This window comes from Scyliorhinus torazame, chromosome 16 (genome assembly GCF_047496885.1).
Source record: "Scyliorhinus torazame isolate Kashiwa2021f chromosome 16, sScyTor2.1, whole genome shotgun sequence".
Taxonomy (NCBI): domain Eukaryota; kingdom Metazoa; phylum Chordata; class Chondrichthyes; order Carcharhiniformes; family Scyliorhinidae; genus Scyliorhinus; species Scyliorhinus torazame.
In genome coordinates, this window is record NC_092722.1 from 135122453 (window position 1) to 135138152 (window position 15700).

The 15700-nt window shown below is 48.0% G+C and overlaps 1 protein-coding gene across 10 annotated transcripts in view; it reads left to right on the forward strand.

The window, feature by feature from the left end:
• LOC140393091 (heparan sulfate glucosamine 3-O-sulfotransferase 1-like) overlaps window positions 1-15700 on the forward strand; it is a 219469-nt gene that overhangs the window by 84175 nt on the left and 119594 nt on the right. For 3 of the 10 annotated variants that reach the window (XM_072479117.1, XM_072479118.1, XM_072479119.1), the window contains one exon: window positions 7145-7338. The exons of the other annotated variants lie outside the window; for them this stretch is intronic. The gene's annotated coding sequence lies outside the window, so the exon portion shown is untranslated. Of the gene's footprint in view, window positions 1-7144; window positions 7339-15700 lie in introns of those variants that run through there. 10 annotated transcript variants of the gene reach the window in all.

Below are 15700 nucleotides of genomic sequence, written 5' to 3' on the forward strand. Positions count from 1 at the left end.
AATATGCTGCTGGTAAATTCCACCCTAAGTGTTGACGCTGGGAGTTTGGGAAGCAATTCAAGACATGCTAATGGACCAGCACTCTGCTGCCGCGAATTCCTTGCATTTTCTGGCTCAGCAGGCATTGTAACTCCTGGGGCCAGAGTTAGCGCCAGCCTCCCCCCCCCCCCCCCCCCCCCCTCCGAGGTTGGGGGCCTTAAGGTGGACCCAGAGCTCCATGCCAGTGAGGAACGGAGGGGCACTCTCTTCCCCAGGATGGGCCGCAGATTCGAGCCTGCCCTCCTGAACCGTGCCTGATACCACTTCTGACACATGTTTTGTGCGGCACGATAGCACAGTGGTTAGCAATGTTGCTTCACAGCGCCAGAATCCCAGGTTTGATTCCCGCTTGCATCACGTGCGGACTCTGTACGTTCTCACTGTGTCTGCGTGGGTTTCCTCCGAGTGCTCCGGTTTCCCCTCTCAAGGCTGTTAGGTAATTTGGACATTCCGAATTCTCCCTGTGTACCCAAACAGACGCCGGAATGTGGCGACTAGAGGCTGTTCACAGTAACTTCATTGCAGTGTTAATGTAAGCCTACTAATGACAATAAAAGATTATTATTATTAAAAAGGAAGGTGCAGAGGCAGTCGGTGCTGCCAGTCTCACCAGGAGGAGACAGCTGGCGATCCAGAGGGATGGAGGTCACTGGTGAGCCCTCTGCCCTGATGAGGGTCAGAGAATCAGTGTTCCAAAGACTGTGGTGCAGGTGTCCTCTGGTTGGGGTGAGCTCTGCTGATCCCCTGGTTCCCCTGAAATGGGCAGAACTTCTGAGGAGTGCCAACATCTGATGGGCACCTGATTGAGCTTGGCCTTTGATGATGCAGCTGGGGTATGAGGGTGTCCAGAGCGGCCGCCTGGGTGGGCGCCCACATGACCAGAGAGAGTATATATTTTGTTAAGGTCCTAACAGGTATTTAATCTTTGTTTTTCCTTTTAAGTCTCCTTGGGAATTTAGATCAGAGGGGATGGAAGCTAGGGCAGTTGCATGCTCCTCCTGTAGGATGTGGGTGGTGAGGGACACCACTGGTGTCCCCACTGACTACGCCTGCGGGCAGTGCACCCAACTCCAGCTCCTCGGAGACCGCGTTAGGGAACTGGAGCTGGAGCTGGAGCTGGATGAACTTTGGGTCATCCGGGAGGCAGAGGGGGTGATAGAGAGGAGTTACAGGGAGGTAGCCACACCCAAGATTCAGGACAAGAGTAGCTGGGTTACAGTCAGGGGAAGGAAAATTAACGGGCAGACAGTGCAGGGATCCCTCGTGGCCGTTCCCCTTCAAAACAAGTATACCGTTTTGGATGCTGTTGGGGGAGGGGGGAAACCTACCAGGGGAAGGCCATAGAGGCCTGGTCTCTGGCACTGAGCCTGGATCTGTGGCTCAGAAGGGAAAGGGGGAGAATAGAAAAGCAATAGTGATAGGAGACTCCATGGTTAGGGGAACGGATAGGAGATTCTGTGGTCGTGATCGAGACTCCCGGAAGGTATGTTGCTCCCGGGTGCCAGGGTCAGGGATGGCTCTGATCGAGTCTATAGGATTCTTAAGGGGGAGGAGGTGCAACCAGAAGTTGTGGTACACATAGGCATAAGAAAAGGTATAAGGATCTAAAATGTGATTTTAGGGAGTTAGGTTGGAAGCTAAAGAGCAGGACAACAGAGTAGTAATGTCAGGATTGCTACCGGTGCCACGTGCAAGTGAGGCAAGGAACAGAAAACGAGTGCAGCTGAACACGTGGCTATTGGGCTGGTGCAGGAGAGAAGGCTTCAGATATGTGGATCATTGGGATATCGTCTGGGGAAGGTGGGACCTGTACATGAAGGACAGATTGCACCTAAACTGGAGGGGCACCAATATCCTGGGTGGGAAGTTTGCTGGAGTTCTTAGGGAGGGTTTAAACTAGTTTGGCAGGGGGATGGGAACCAGAGCTACGGATCAGAGGATAGGGTAGCTGTTGAACAGGCAGAAATAGTCTGTGCGGAAGGATAGACAGTTGATAGGGCAACATTGCACTCAGTGGAATGTGTTAGAGGGTGTCTGTTTCAATGCAAGGAGTGTCAGGAATAAGGGAGATGAACTTAGAGCATGGATCAGTACTTGGAACTATGATGCTGTGGCTATTATGGAGACATGGATTTCACAAGGGCAGGAATGGTTGTTAGATGTTCCGGGGTTTAGATGTTTTCAGAAGAGTAGTGAGGGAGGTAAAAGAAGAGGGGGAGTGTCACTGTTAATTAGGGAGTGCATCACAACTGCAGAAAAGGAGGTAGTCGAGGAGGGTTTGTCCACTGAGTTAGTATGGGTGGAAGTTAGAAACAAGAAAGGAGCAGTCATTTATTGGGAGTTTTCCATAGACCCCCCAATAGTAGCAGAGATGGAGGAACAGATTGGCCGGCAGATCTTGGAAAGGTGCAGAAGTAACCGAGATGTTGTCATGGGTGACTTCAACTTCCCTAATATTAACTGGAACCTCCTTAGTGCAAGTGGTTTGGATGGAGCAGATTTTGTCAGATGTGTCAGATGAGACGGGAAGGATTCCTGACTCAATATGTAGATAGGCTGACTAGGGGGGAAGCCATCTTGGATTTGGTGCTTGGCGATGAACCAGGCCAGGTGTCAGATGTTTTGGTTGGAGAGCATTTCAGTGATGGTGACCATAACTCCTTAACCTTTACTATGGTCACGGAAAGGGATTGGAACAAATAGTATGGGAAGGTATTTAATTGGGGGAGGGGAAATTATACTGCTGTTAAACAGGAGCTGAGGAGCATAAATTGGGAACAGTTGTTCTCTGGGAAATGCACAATAGTAATATGGAGGTTGTTTAAGGAGAACTTGCTGCGAGTGCTGGATAGTTTTGTCCCACTGAGACAAGGAAGGAATGGTAAGGTGAAGGAGCCTTGGATGACAAGAGAAATGGAGCTTCTAGTCAAGAGGAAGAAGGAAGCTTACGTAAGGTTGAGGAAGCAAGGATCTGGCACAGCTCTAGAGGGTTACAAGGTAGCCAGGAAGGAACTCAAAAATGGACTTCGGAGAGCTAGCAGGGGGCATGAAAAAGCCCTGGCAGGAAGGATTAGGGTGAACACCAAGGCGTTCTATATTTATGTGAGAAATAAGAGAATGATCAGAGTGAGAGTAGGGCCAATCAGGGAGAGTGGAGGGAACTTATGCCTAGAGTCTGAGGAGGTAGGGGAGGCCCTAAATGAATATTTTGCTTCAGTATTCACTAGAGAGAAGGATCTTGTTGCTAGTGAGAACAGTGTGAACCAGGTTAATAGGCTCGAACAGGTTGATATTAAGAAAGAGGATGTGCTGGAAGTTTTGAAAAGCATCAGGATAGATACGTCCCCTGTGCCTGATGGGATATACCCAAGGTTACTACGGGAAGCAAGGGAGGAGATTGCTGCGCCATTGGCGATGATCTTTGCGTCCTCACTCTCCATTGGAGTAGTACCGGATGATTGGAGGGAGGCGAATGTTGTTCTCCTGTTCCAGAAAGGGAATCGGGAAATCCCTGGGAATTATAGACCAGTCAGTCTTGCGTCTGTGGTGAGCAAAATATTGGAACGGATTTTGAGAGATAGGATTTATGATTATTTAGAAAACCTAGTTTTATTAAAGATAGTCAGCATGGCTTTGTGATGGGCAGGTCATGCCTCACAAGCCTCATTGAATTCTTTGAGGATGTGACGAGACGCATTGATGAAGGTCGGGCAGTGGATGTGGTGTATATGGATTTCGGTAAGGCATTTGATAAGGTTCCCCATGGTAGGCTCTTCAGAAAGTTAGGGGGCATGGGATACCGGGAAATTTGTCTCTCTGGATACAGAATTGGCTGTCCGAAAGAAGACAGCAAGTGGTAGTGGATGGAAAGTATTCCGCCTAGAGGTCGGTGACCAGTGGTGTCCTGCAAGGATCTGTTCTGGCACCTCTGCGCTTTGTGGTGTTTATAAATGACTTGGATGAGGAAGTGGAAGGGTGGGTTAGTAGGTTGGTGGAGTTGTAGATAGTGTTGAGGGCTGTGGCAGGTTACAACAGGACATTGACAGGATGCAGAGCTGGGCTGAGAAGTGGCAGATGGAGTTCAACCTAGATAAATGTGAAATGATTAATTTTGGAAGGTCAAATTTGAATGCTGAATACAGGATTAAAGGCGGGATTCTTGGAAGTGTGGTGGAACAGAGGGATCTTGGGGTCCATGTACATAGATCCCTCAAAGTTGCCACCCAGGTTGATAGGGTTGTTAAGAATGCGTATGGTGTGTTGACTTTAATTAACAGGGGGATTGAGTTTAAGAGCCGCTAGGTTTTGCTGCAGCTTTATAAAACCCTGGTTAGACCACACTTGGAATATTATATCTAGTTCTGGTCGCCTCATTATAGGAAAGGTGTGGCTGCTTTGCAGAGGAGATTTACCAGGATTTTCCTGGACTGGAGGGCATGTCTGATGGATAGGTTGAGGGAGCTGGGGCTTTTCTGACTGGAGCGAAGACGGAAGAGCGGTGACATGATAGAGGTGTACAAGGTGATGAGAGGCATGGATAGCCAGAGACTTTTCCCCAGGGCGGAAATGGCTGTCATGAGGGGACATACTTTTAAGGTGATTGGAGGAAGGTACAGGGGAGATGTCAGAGGTAGGTTCTTTACACACAGTGGTGGGTGCGTGGAATGCACTGCTAGCCGAGGTAGTGGAGTCAGAGTCATGAGGGCCATTTAAGCAACTCTTGGACAGGCACATGGACACAGTAAATACAAGGGGTGTACGTTAGGTTGATCTTAGATTAGGGTATATGGTCAGCACAACATCGTGGGCCAAAGGGCCTGTACTGTGCTGTAGTGTTCTATGTTCTATGTCTACGTTCTATGACCAGAGCCATTCTGAGCATTGAAAGGACACAGGCAGGAAGGGGTCTGGTTAAAAGACTGACTGCAGCAATGGCGGCCTGAGCCAAGCCACCCGAATCCAAGGGGGACACCCCAAATCCATGAACTTGGCACCAAGTCACTATCTACTACTGCCTCCTACCCAGGCAGCCAATCCACAGTTTTTCAGTGTTTTTTTAGCCTCCCACTCCCCCTCCCAGCCATGCGTCCAGTCCACATTTGTCAATACTTGTGGTAATCCATGTCCGCAAGACTTCCGCCTGAGAGGTGCTCACATTTAAATGCATGCAAATGCCGGTTTTGCATGCTGCCGGCAACATGGGGTGTGACCCTTGTTATCGCTCCCAGCAAAAGATGTCCAATTTGGCACCTGCCGCTGATCTTTTGGCCGGAAGTCCAGTTCTCCACTGGTTCACGTTTGCATTGTGGCTCGGTGGAGAATTTTGCCCTCGGTCTTATGTAACTGCCCTCCTGACTCCTTAAAGCCTGTCCACCATCTACCAGGCCCAATAGGTCAGAAGTGTGATGGAATACGCTTCACTTGCCTGAATGGATGCAGCTCTAACAACATTCGAATTTTGGCACCATCCAGGACAAAGTAGCCTGCTCGATTGGTACCCAATCCACCAGGTTAAATATTAACACCCTCCACCAGCTCACAGTCGTCATAACGTGTGCTGTTTACATGATGCATTGCAGCCAATCCTTCAGGGGGCACCTTTCAATCCTGCAACCTTGACCAACTGGAAGGAAAAGGCCAGCGGATGCATGGGTACAGCACCACCTACCTGCATGTTCCCCTCAACCATCCTGCCTCGGGACGATAGCACTAATCCTTCACTGTCACAGGAGAAAATCTTGGAACTAACTTCCTACTAACCACATGGACTGCCGCGGTTCTCGAGGCTGACTCACCACCCCTTTCTCAAGTGCACTTAGAGATGAGCAATAAATCTTAGTCTTGCCAGGCACATCCCAGAAACAACATTTTAAAAAATCCTACGCTGTAGAACAAGTCTGATTTTTATCTGTCAATTGACTTCACTGCCCACGTGGGGGAAGTTGAAAATTCCCCCCCCCCCCCCCCGCCCCCAAGTTCTGTTGGAGCAGCTCATCAGTTTTCTCCTTTGATTTTGAATGTTTTCTGTTGAATAATACAAACTACAATTTCTGGTAATAATGAGATTTGCTATTCTCCTGATCTGTTTAAGTGTGAGTTCATAAAATATTAATGCGTTTTCCTTCAGTGCCCTTCCATGCTCTGTGCTGCAGTATAATGGGAAAGTTGAATGTTATTTTGGTTGGTATCTCGAGCAGTGCAAATTGATGAAGCTGCAGTTACTCACCCAAATTGAGCTAAATACTTTCATCTCTTCGTTACAAAGATTTATCCCGTGTGTTGCTCGTCTTACTTGGTGGAATGATTAAAGCTGAGACTGAGAGTCCTCAGTGCTGCCTACATCTGGTTATCTGCATGATCCATAACAACACTCCTGTCACTGCTTATTTGCCTTGCAAAGCAAGGGAGAGGTGTCAAAGATACACACTCGACTGCTGAGAGGCTTTAGCTCTAGAGATTATCTTTTCCTGACTTAAGGATAATTTAGCAGTATCTGAGCCTCTCGGGACCAATGCAAATTTCAGTTGGAGTCGCAACTAAATCTATGGCCCTTAATTATACTTCTGAGCAATGCAGTTTTGCAGCAAAAGTGATTTTAAAGCCACAGAAAGATTTATGTCAAAATGCTTGTCCGAGGAATGGTTCTAATGATGATGCTTCTGTAGTATTATGATAATCAGCAAAATGCACGCGCATCAAACTTTATTTTGGACATGTTCGATTGTTTGAAGACAAATGATTTTAAAAGTTTTCATGAGCACTGGGGTAGATATTCCCCCTCCACAGACAGGATTTAGACATTAGGCGGGTGGATGGAGCAATTGTCTTAGCCCCCTTGATGACAGGGCAGGAGGAGCTGGCTGATGTTGGGCATTATTTACTCGGCATTGATTTGCTGCCAGAACATTGGGAATCGCTGACTGGCAACTTACTCAATCGGGAAGCAGATTTTCTGACTTGAGGTTTGCACTTTCCAAGGTAAAATGTGCCTTTTTTGTTTTCTCTTCTGTTTCCATTTAGACATTCCCTGAACCAACTTTTGGCATTGTCTGAAAAAGAGAGGTGATTACCCTCACAAAAACTAATCTTTTTCTTTATCTTGCAGTTTTGAACTGAAGCGATTTCAGTGGCCCTGAGGAGAGTTAGTCCTGTAGTTTCTTCATTTTGGATGCAGCATTGGCAGAATATTCAGGGTCAAACTCCCAAGGTTCGATGGTGTAATTGATTGCTACTCTGTCAAAGTCAGACAAGCTGATCATTCTTGGTGACTTTGATGCAAAGATTGATGCAGATCACCAGGTATGGGACGGGATAGTCAAAAAAACTTTGGAAATTGTAACGGCAATGGTCTTCAGTCTTGCCAAAAATGTGTACTGAGCTCTTAATCACCAACTCCGGGTTTTTTCCCTCCCTAATTGTAACAAGACATCGTGGATGTCACAGGGATGTTTTTCTACAATTCTATGGGATGTTGGTGAGACTGATCTGGAGTACTATGTACATGTTTGGTCTTTTTATTTTATATAAATGTATTTGAAGCAATTTTGAGAAGGGTCACTCAACCGATACCTGGTTAGGTTTATCCTATGAGTAAAGGTTGGACAGTTGGGGCCTGTTATCCAATGGAGTTTAGAAGTCGAGAGGTGATCTTAATAAGATCCTGAGGGGACTTGACAGGGTGGATGCTGAGGATGTTTCCCCTTTATTATAATCTTCATCAGTATCACAAGTAGGCTTACATTAACACAGCAACGAAGTTACTGTGAAAATCCCCTAGTCGCTGATGTGTTGGGTGTTCTGGATCACACACAGCTCACCAACACTTGAAGTAGTGCAACACTATTTTATTACAAGGTTAACTATTTAAACATACTTGAACTGTGGGTAAATACGATACTAGCTTTAACTAAAGACCTTTGCCTTGTCCTAACCAGTTGATGCACTCAGCACATGGTGAATGTCTGTGTTGCAGGCTGTGAGCTCTGTGCTCCTAGCTAGCTGCTACTCGAATGAGCGGGAACTCTGATGCCCCCTGTCTTTGTAGTGCGTGTGCTCTCACTGGTGATTGGCTGCGGTGTTGTGTATGTTGATTGGTCCCACTGTGTGTCCATCAGTGTGTGTCTGCACCATGATATACTGGTGTATATTATGACAGTCACCACACTCCAGCACCTGAACGGGTACACTGAGGGAGGATTCAGAATGTCCAATTCACCTAACAAGCACGTCTTTCAGGACTTGTGGGAGGAAACCCGAGCAGACACGGGGAGAATGTAGACTCCGCACAGACAGTGGAATCGAACCCGGGACCCTGGTGCTGTGAAGCAACAGTGCTAAACACTGTGCTACAGTGCCGTCCATTGTGTGTGAGAGGCTAGAACTGATGAGTTTAGTTTAAAAATAAGAGGTCCCCCTATTTAAGACCAAGATGAGAAGATATGTTTTTCTCTCGGAGGGCCATGAGTCTTTGGAACTCTCTTCTTCCCCCCCCCCCCCCCCCCACCCCCCACCATCCCCAGAGAGCAGCGGAGGCAGGGTCAACAGATATTTTTAGGCAGAGATGGTCAGATTCATGACTTTTTAAAAAAAAAAAGGAATCAAAAGTTAAGTGGAATGTGGAGTTGCAGTGAAGATCAGATCAGCCATGATCTTGTTGAATGGTGTGACTCCACCGCGATCATTAAACAAACCAGAGAGAACAAATTTTATTTGAAAGCATCGTGCAATATTGTTAATTTGACTTGAAAATGTCCCATTAGTTATTTATAAAACTCTGCAGACGAAATTTGGTAACTGCCTCATTAACATGTTCTGCACATTGCACCATATGTACACGGTAATAGTAAATTCATATTAGGAGGAAAGATTCAACAATGCAGCCCAGATTGAAAGAAGAAACCTTTCAGGTTTTGTTTTATATACTTTGACTAAGATCATCGGCCTGCTGGAGTGCGCATTGTTTCAGTGTTGACGAATTGTAGAAGGGAAAGAGAGTTGGTGGGGGGGGGGGGGGGGGGGGGCGAAATAAGGAGGAGATGGGATGGTCGCCTTGCTGCTGTCTAAGCTCCCTCCCCCCTCCCCAGGCACATTGACACACCACTTACCTGCCTGGCTCAAGATAACTCCATAACACAGGAAGCAACAACACAGACAACAGCCAGCGGCAGGCTGATGTGAGGCTGGCTGTCTGCCTGGCCCGGTCTCATTATCGGAGCAATGACTAACTTGAGCACTGTCGGCGCAGTCTTGTCTTGTGGGTTTCCTCAGTAGAATGCATTCAACAGATCTTCACAAGTTCACCTAGAGATCTGTTCATACCTACTCACTAGCATATATGGCGGTGACCTCAAAAAGGAGCATGGCTTCCTTTCATCCAAATCTGCTTTGCCGCACTGTGTGGATTCCTGAATGGCTGCGTCGCACCTTTCTGCAGTAGCCCCAGTCCGGAGGCCGATTGCAAAAGGAGCAGCTGCATTCCAATCAAAGCAAAAAGGAGCAAGTGGAAATTTGACTGTGAATGCCAATCCTAGGATGTTTTGACCCAGTGGATGGTTGTCGAGTGGCCAGTTTGTGCGGTTGGGGGGGGGGGGGGGGGGGCAGCGGGTCGGTTGGTTAATTAGTGGAGGTCAAATGATCGGTCGGGTAGTTAGTCAGGGGGTGTAGTCAGCAGGGGTTGGGGGCAGAATTAGGCCACTTGGCCCATTGAGTCTGCTCCGCCATTCAATCATGGCTGATATTTTTCTCATCCCCATTCTCCTGCCAACTCCCCATAAGACCTGATCCCTTTATTAATCAAGAATTTATCTATTTCTGTCTTAAAGACACTCCGTGATTTGGCCTCCACAGCCTCCTGGGGCAAAGGAGTTCCACAGATTCACTACCCTCCGGCTGAAGAAATTCCTCCTCCTCTCTGTTTTAAAGGGATGTCCCTTTAGTCTGAGATTGTGTCCTCTGCTTCTAGTTTTTCCTCCAAGTGGAAACATCCTCTCCACGTCCACTCTATCCAGGCTTCACAGTATCCTGTAAGTTTCAATAAGATCCCCCTCATCCTTCTAAACTCCAGCGAGTACAGACCCACAGTCCTCGACCATTCCTCCTACGACAAACTCTTCATTCCAGGGATCATTCTTGTGACCCTCCTCTGGACTCTTTCCAAGGCCAGCGCATCCTTCCTTAGATACGGGGCTCAAAACTGCTCACACTACTCCAAATAGGGTCTGACCAGAGCCTTGTACAGACTCAGAAGTACATCCCTGGTCTTGTACTCTAGCTCTCTTGACATGAATGTTAACATTGCATTTGCCTTCCTAACTGCTGACTGACCCTGCACATATAATCTTAAGCGAGTCGTGAACAAGGACTCCCAAGTCCCTTTGTGCTTCTGATTTCCTTAGCATTTCCCCATTTAGAAAATAGTCTATGCCTAAATTCCTCCTTCCAAAGTGCATAACCTCACGATTTTCCACATTACATTTCATCTGCCACTTCATTGTCCACTCTCCTAGCTTGTCCAAATGGTTCTGCAGCCCCCTTGCTTCCTCAATACTACCTGTCCCGCTACAGATATTACAGCACTAGTCACCAGCTGCCATCCTGAAAAAGACCCCTTCATCCCCACTCTCTGCCTTCTGCCAGTCAGCCAACCCTTGATCCATGCCAGGATCTTGCCCTTAACATCATGGGCTCTTAGCTTATTTAACAATCTCCAAGGCGCGGCACCTTGTCCAAAGGCCTTCTGGAAATCTAAATAAATCACGTCAACTGGCTCTCCTTTGTCTAACTTCCTTGTTACCTCCTCAAAAACTCTAACAGATTTGTCAGATATTACCTCCCTTTGACAAAGCTGTGCTGTCTCAGTTCTATTTTATCATGCACTTCCAATTACTCCGTGATCTCATCTTTAATAACGGACTCTAAAATCTTGCCGATGATCGAAGTCAGGCTATAACCGGCCTATAATTACCTGTCTTCTGCCTCCCTCCTTGCTTAAACAGTGGTGTTACATTGGTCACTTTCCAGTGCTCTGGGACGCTTCCTGCCTCCAGTGCTTCCCGAAAGATCACCACCAATGCCTCCACAATCTCCTGAGATATCTCTTTTAGAACCCTGGAGTGTAGTCCATCCGGTCCAGGTAACTTATCCACCTTCAGATCTTTTCAGTTTCCCCAGAACCTTCTCCTTCGTGATGGCCACTGCACTCACCTCTGCCCCCTGATTCTCCTGGACCTCTGGCATCCCACTGGTGTTTTCCACCGTGAAGAGTGATGTGAAGTAACTATTCAGTTCGTCTGCCATTTCTTTGTTTCCTATTATTACTTCTCCAGTCACGGGGTCCAATGTCTATTTTTCCTCTCATACCTTTTATATATTGAAAAAAACTCTTCCTATCTTATTTTATATTACTAGCTAGCTTGCACTCACCTTCTCTCCCCTTATTGCTTTTTTAGTTGTCCTCTGCTTGCTTTTAAATGCTTCCCAATCCTCTGGCTTCTCACTATCTGTTGCCACTTTGTATGCTTTTTCTTTTACTTTTATGCTGTCCTTGACTTCCCTCGTCAACCATGGATGCCTTGTCCCTGAGCATTTCCTCCTCCTTGGGATGAATTTCTGCTGTGCCTCTCGAAAACTCCCACCATTGCGTTTCCACTGTTCTCCCTGCTAGGCTCCTTTTCCAATCAACTCTGGCCAGCTCCTCCCTCATGTCTTTGTCGTTACCCTTATTTAATTGTAATACCGTTACATCTGATTGCAGCTTCTCCCTCTCAAACTGCAGGGTAAATTCTATCATATTGTGGTCACTGCTCCCTAAGGGTTTCTTCACCTTAAGATCCCTAATCAAGTCTGTCTCATTACACATCACCAAATCCAGAATAGCCTGTTCCCTAATGGGCTCTACCACAAGCTGCTCCAAAAACTATTTCTTAAACATTCCACAAATTCCTTTTCTTGGGATCCACTACCAACCTGATTTTCCTAGTCCACCTGCATATTGAAGTCCCCCAAGATTATTGTGATATTGCCGATACATACTTTCTCTATCTCCTGCCTGCCCCACATCCTGACTACTGCCAGGGGGCCTGTACATAACTCCCATCAGAATCTTTTTACCTTTGCGATTCCTTAACTCTACCCACAGAGATTCTATGCCTTCTGATCCTATATCGCTCCTGGCTATCGATTTAACCTAATTCCTTACTAACTATGCAACCCCGCCCCCTTTGCCCATCTGCCTATCCTTTCGATAGGACATATATCCTTGTATATTTAAATCCCAGCCAGATGGATGTAGTCAGCAGGCCGGGACAGTAGTCGGGGATCTGGAGCATTATCGAGAGGGTAATCGGAAAGTCAGGGCGATAGTCGGGTGGGCAGGGGGCTAGTTGTAGGGTCGAGTTGGGATTTCGGGGGCATTATCAGTACTATAATTACCCTGGAATTAGAACTGGTTTAATCTTTCCCGAGCAACTATTCTGCTAAGATGGTTGGAACCTTCCAAAGACTCTGATTGAAATCTGAATATCGGATAGTTCCCAGCAGGGTAATCCAGAGGATGTATGAATTTCCAGGGCAATTAGCATGCAGCACCTCACATGGTAACTGTCCTCCAGTGCACCTGGAGTACCTCCTGTTGTGCAACCCTCTGGAGATTGAAGTTATGGTTCTAAACTTATTACTTACTCTTCTTTATCATGCCTAAAATGAATTACAAGGCAACCTTTACAGACCAACGAGCAAATCAAAAACTAGGTAAGCAGCTAGAACATTGGGGTTTGGTGTGGGGGGGGGGTTCCTGAACTAGCAGTAAGGCGAATCGGCCAATAATAAAAGGAAAATAAAGGTGAATCAATTGAATCACTCCGGCATCATTTGTTAGTATTTGTAATATCCAAGTTCCAACATAAGTTTTTTTTGAACAGTTAAAAATATTTAAGATTGCACACTTCATGATAAAAACTGGATAGATTTTGAATATTAATGCCTGTAAGGTCAAATTGCCACTGCTGAAGGCACAGCTGGCAAGGCCGGCACCGGCATCTAATGCCAATTAGGGTCGGTAATGATGCCCGTGAGCTTCACAACGGAAATGACTCTCCTGCCAGCTGATTCGCCTGGACCACATTTGGCAGTTCCCTGCTGGGGAGGGGTGAGCAGCACTTAAACGGGTTCCACATAGCAAACCCCAGACAGAATGCAGCCATACCATCGCACAGACCAGCCCAATTTTCGGTGATGCTGACGTGGCCAGATTGACGTGCTGTTAGGTGAATTGCACATTTTGAATTCGCTCTCAATGTACCCGAACAGGCGCCGGAGTGTGGCGACCAGGGGCTTTTCACAGTAACTTCATTGTCACAAGTAGGCTTGCATTAACACTGCAAAGAAGATTATTATTGGACATGGTGGAGTCCAGACGGGATACATTGTTCCACTGGGCCACTCAGGTGAGTTAGCATCGGCTCCCTGCCACCGGTCCTGCTTGTCACTAATGGCTGCCGGCCCTGCTGTTGGCACTGAAACACCGACCCATCCCCCCCCTGCCCCAAGCACAATACCATACCTGTGGTCCAGCACAACCTGGCACCCACATGCACACACCACCCCGTGCCCATGCCTGACACCTGGCACACGATGCATGAAGCATGCGGCTCACTATGCCCTCTGTACCCGCAAGAGAAGTTGGCCCTCAACAGACGGGGAAGGGTCCAGATGACCAGTGGGATGCAGGACATCAGAGTCCTCACCCCAAAGGGAAACAGGTTGAGGCGGTGGCTAAGGACAAATCGGTGACCGTCGAGATTAACCTGACCACAGAGGAGAGTATTCACCGGCCCCCACCCAAATAATCCGTCACAAGTGTGTTGTTCATGCAAGACATAATGATCCTTACCTCCCACTGACCACATGTCCATTCTCCCGCAGGATCTCCATCCAGGGTGCTCCCCCACCTCCTCCCGGCCTTCTAAGAGAACACGTCAGAGGAGAACTCCAAGGATGCCACTGAGGCGTCGCAGCTCCACTCCCCCTCATACACCTCAGTGGGTGACCGTAATGGACAGGCGTCTGGGGCCCATCCTGGTGAGCATGCACATCAGGTTGAGGCAGGAATGCCAGGCAAGATAGCAGCCAGAGGGCTGCTGGACCCCAGGACCCAGCTGGGTCCCAGTCAGATGCTGAGCCTCTTAAGCTGATTCAGATGCTAAGGTATGGCTGTGAGATTCAGAGGGGGATGCCAGCGACACTCCAGCAGGTCCATAGTCGATTGGGGGAGTCCGATTGGGGGAGTCCCAAAGGCTACAGGTGCAGGACATGGTGCCAGAAATACATGGCTCCAAGGCCATCCATGCTGGGTGCTGATCACAGTGGAAAGCCTGGAGCATGAAATGAAATGAAAAAATGAAATGAAAATTGCTTATTGTCACAAGTAGGCTTCAAATGAAGTTACTGTGAAAAGCCCCTAGTCGCCACATTCCGGCGCCTGTTCGGGGAGGCTGATGTCAGCAGCATGAGTGGTGGTGTCCAAGGCAATGCGCAGTCTGTGATGACCATGGCTGAGGACATTGACAGCATGTCCCAGTCGTTGGGGGACACGTCCCAGATGGAGGTGGAACTTGCCAAGGCACTGCAGAGCATGTCCCAGTCTCCGGGGGGCATTGTCAAGGTGCTCCAGAACATAGTCCTCATCTCTGAGGACCGTGACCAAGTCTCCGGTGGGCATTGCCAAGGTGCTCCAGAGCATGTTCCAGTTGCTCGGAACCATACCCCTGACTCAGGTGTGTCATAACATACACCAGTATATCATGGTGCAGATACACACACACTGATGGACACACAGCAAGACCAATCAACACACACAACACCGCAGCCAATCACCAGTTAGAGCGCACTCACTATAAAGACAGGGGGCATCAGAGTTCCCGCTCACTCGGGATGCAGCCTCCTACAAGGACAGAGCTTGCAGCACAGATCCTCACCATATGCTGAGTGCATAGACTGGTTCGGACAGGCATAGGTCTTTAGTTTAATCTAACATCGTGTTAACCCACAGTGAAAGTATGTTCAACAGTTTCTAACTTAATAAAATAGTGTTGCACTATTTTAAGTGTTGGTGGCCTGTATATATTCCACGGATCCAGAGCACCCAACACATCAAGGTGGACATTGGCAAGGCGCTTGAAGTGTGTAGCCCAGTTACAGAAGAGCATTGCTGAGGGCATCAACACTATTGCGCAGACAATGGGGTCGCTTGGACTGGGAGAGCCAGGTGACACGGGGGTCTCTGAATCTCAATACAGCTGCCCCTCCATCCCAAGGTGACACCCCCAGGGCCTAAAGCAAATGGGAGGAGGGAGCACTGGCGCCCTATCCAGAGGCTCCCTACAGGGAAACAATGGTGGTCACCAGCTCTCCTGAGATCAATCCCCACCCCCGATGACAACGCTGCATCTTTAGATCAGCGGGGGATCAGGGTGGCATGGCGAGGTGTGTGTCACCAGCAAGTCAGCCAGGGCCATCCAGAGGATGTCTGCCAGAGGCATCAAAGACCACAGGGCACAGTAAGCAACAAGCTGCCTCCACCTCTGTGCATTCTGGGGACCCACCTAGACGTAATGGCAGAGCATCATGGAGACCCACCTAGATGTAAAGGTGGGGACTGGGAGGC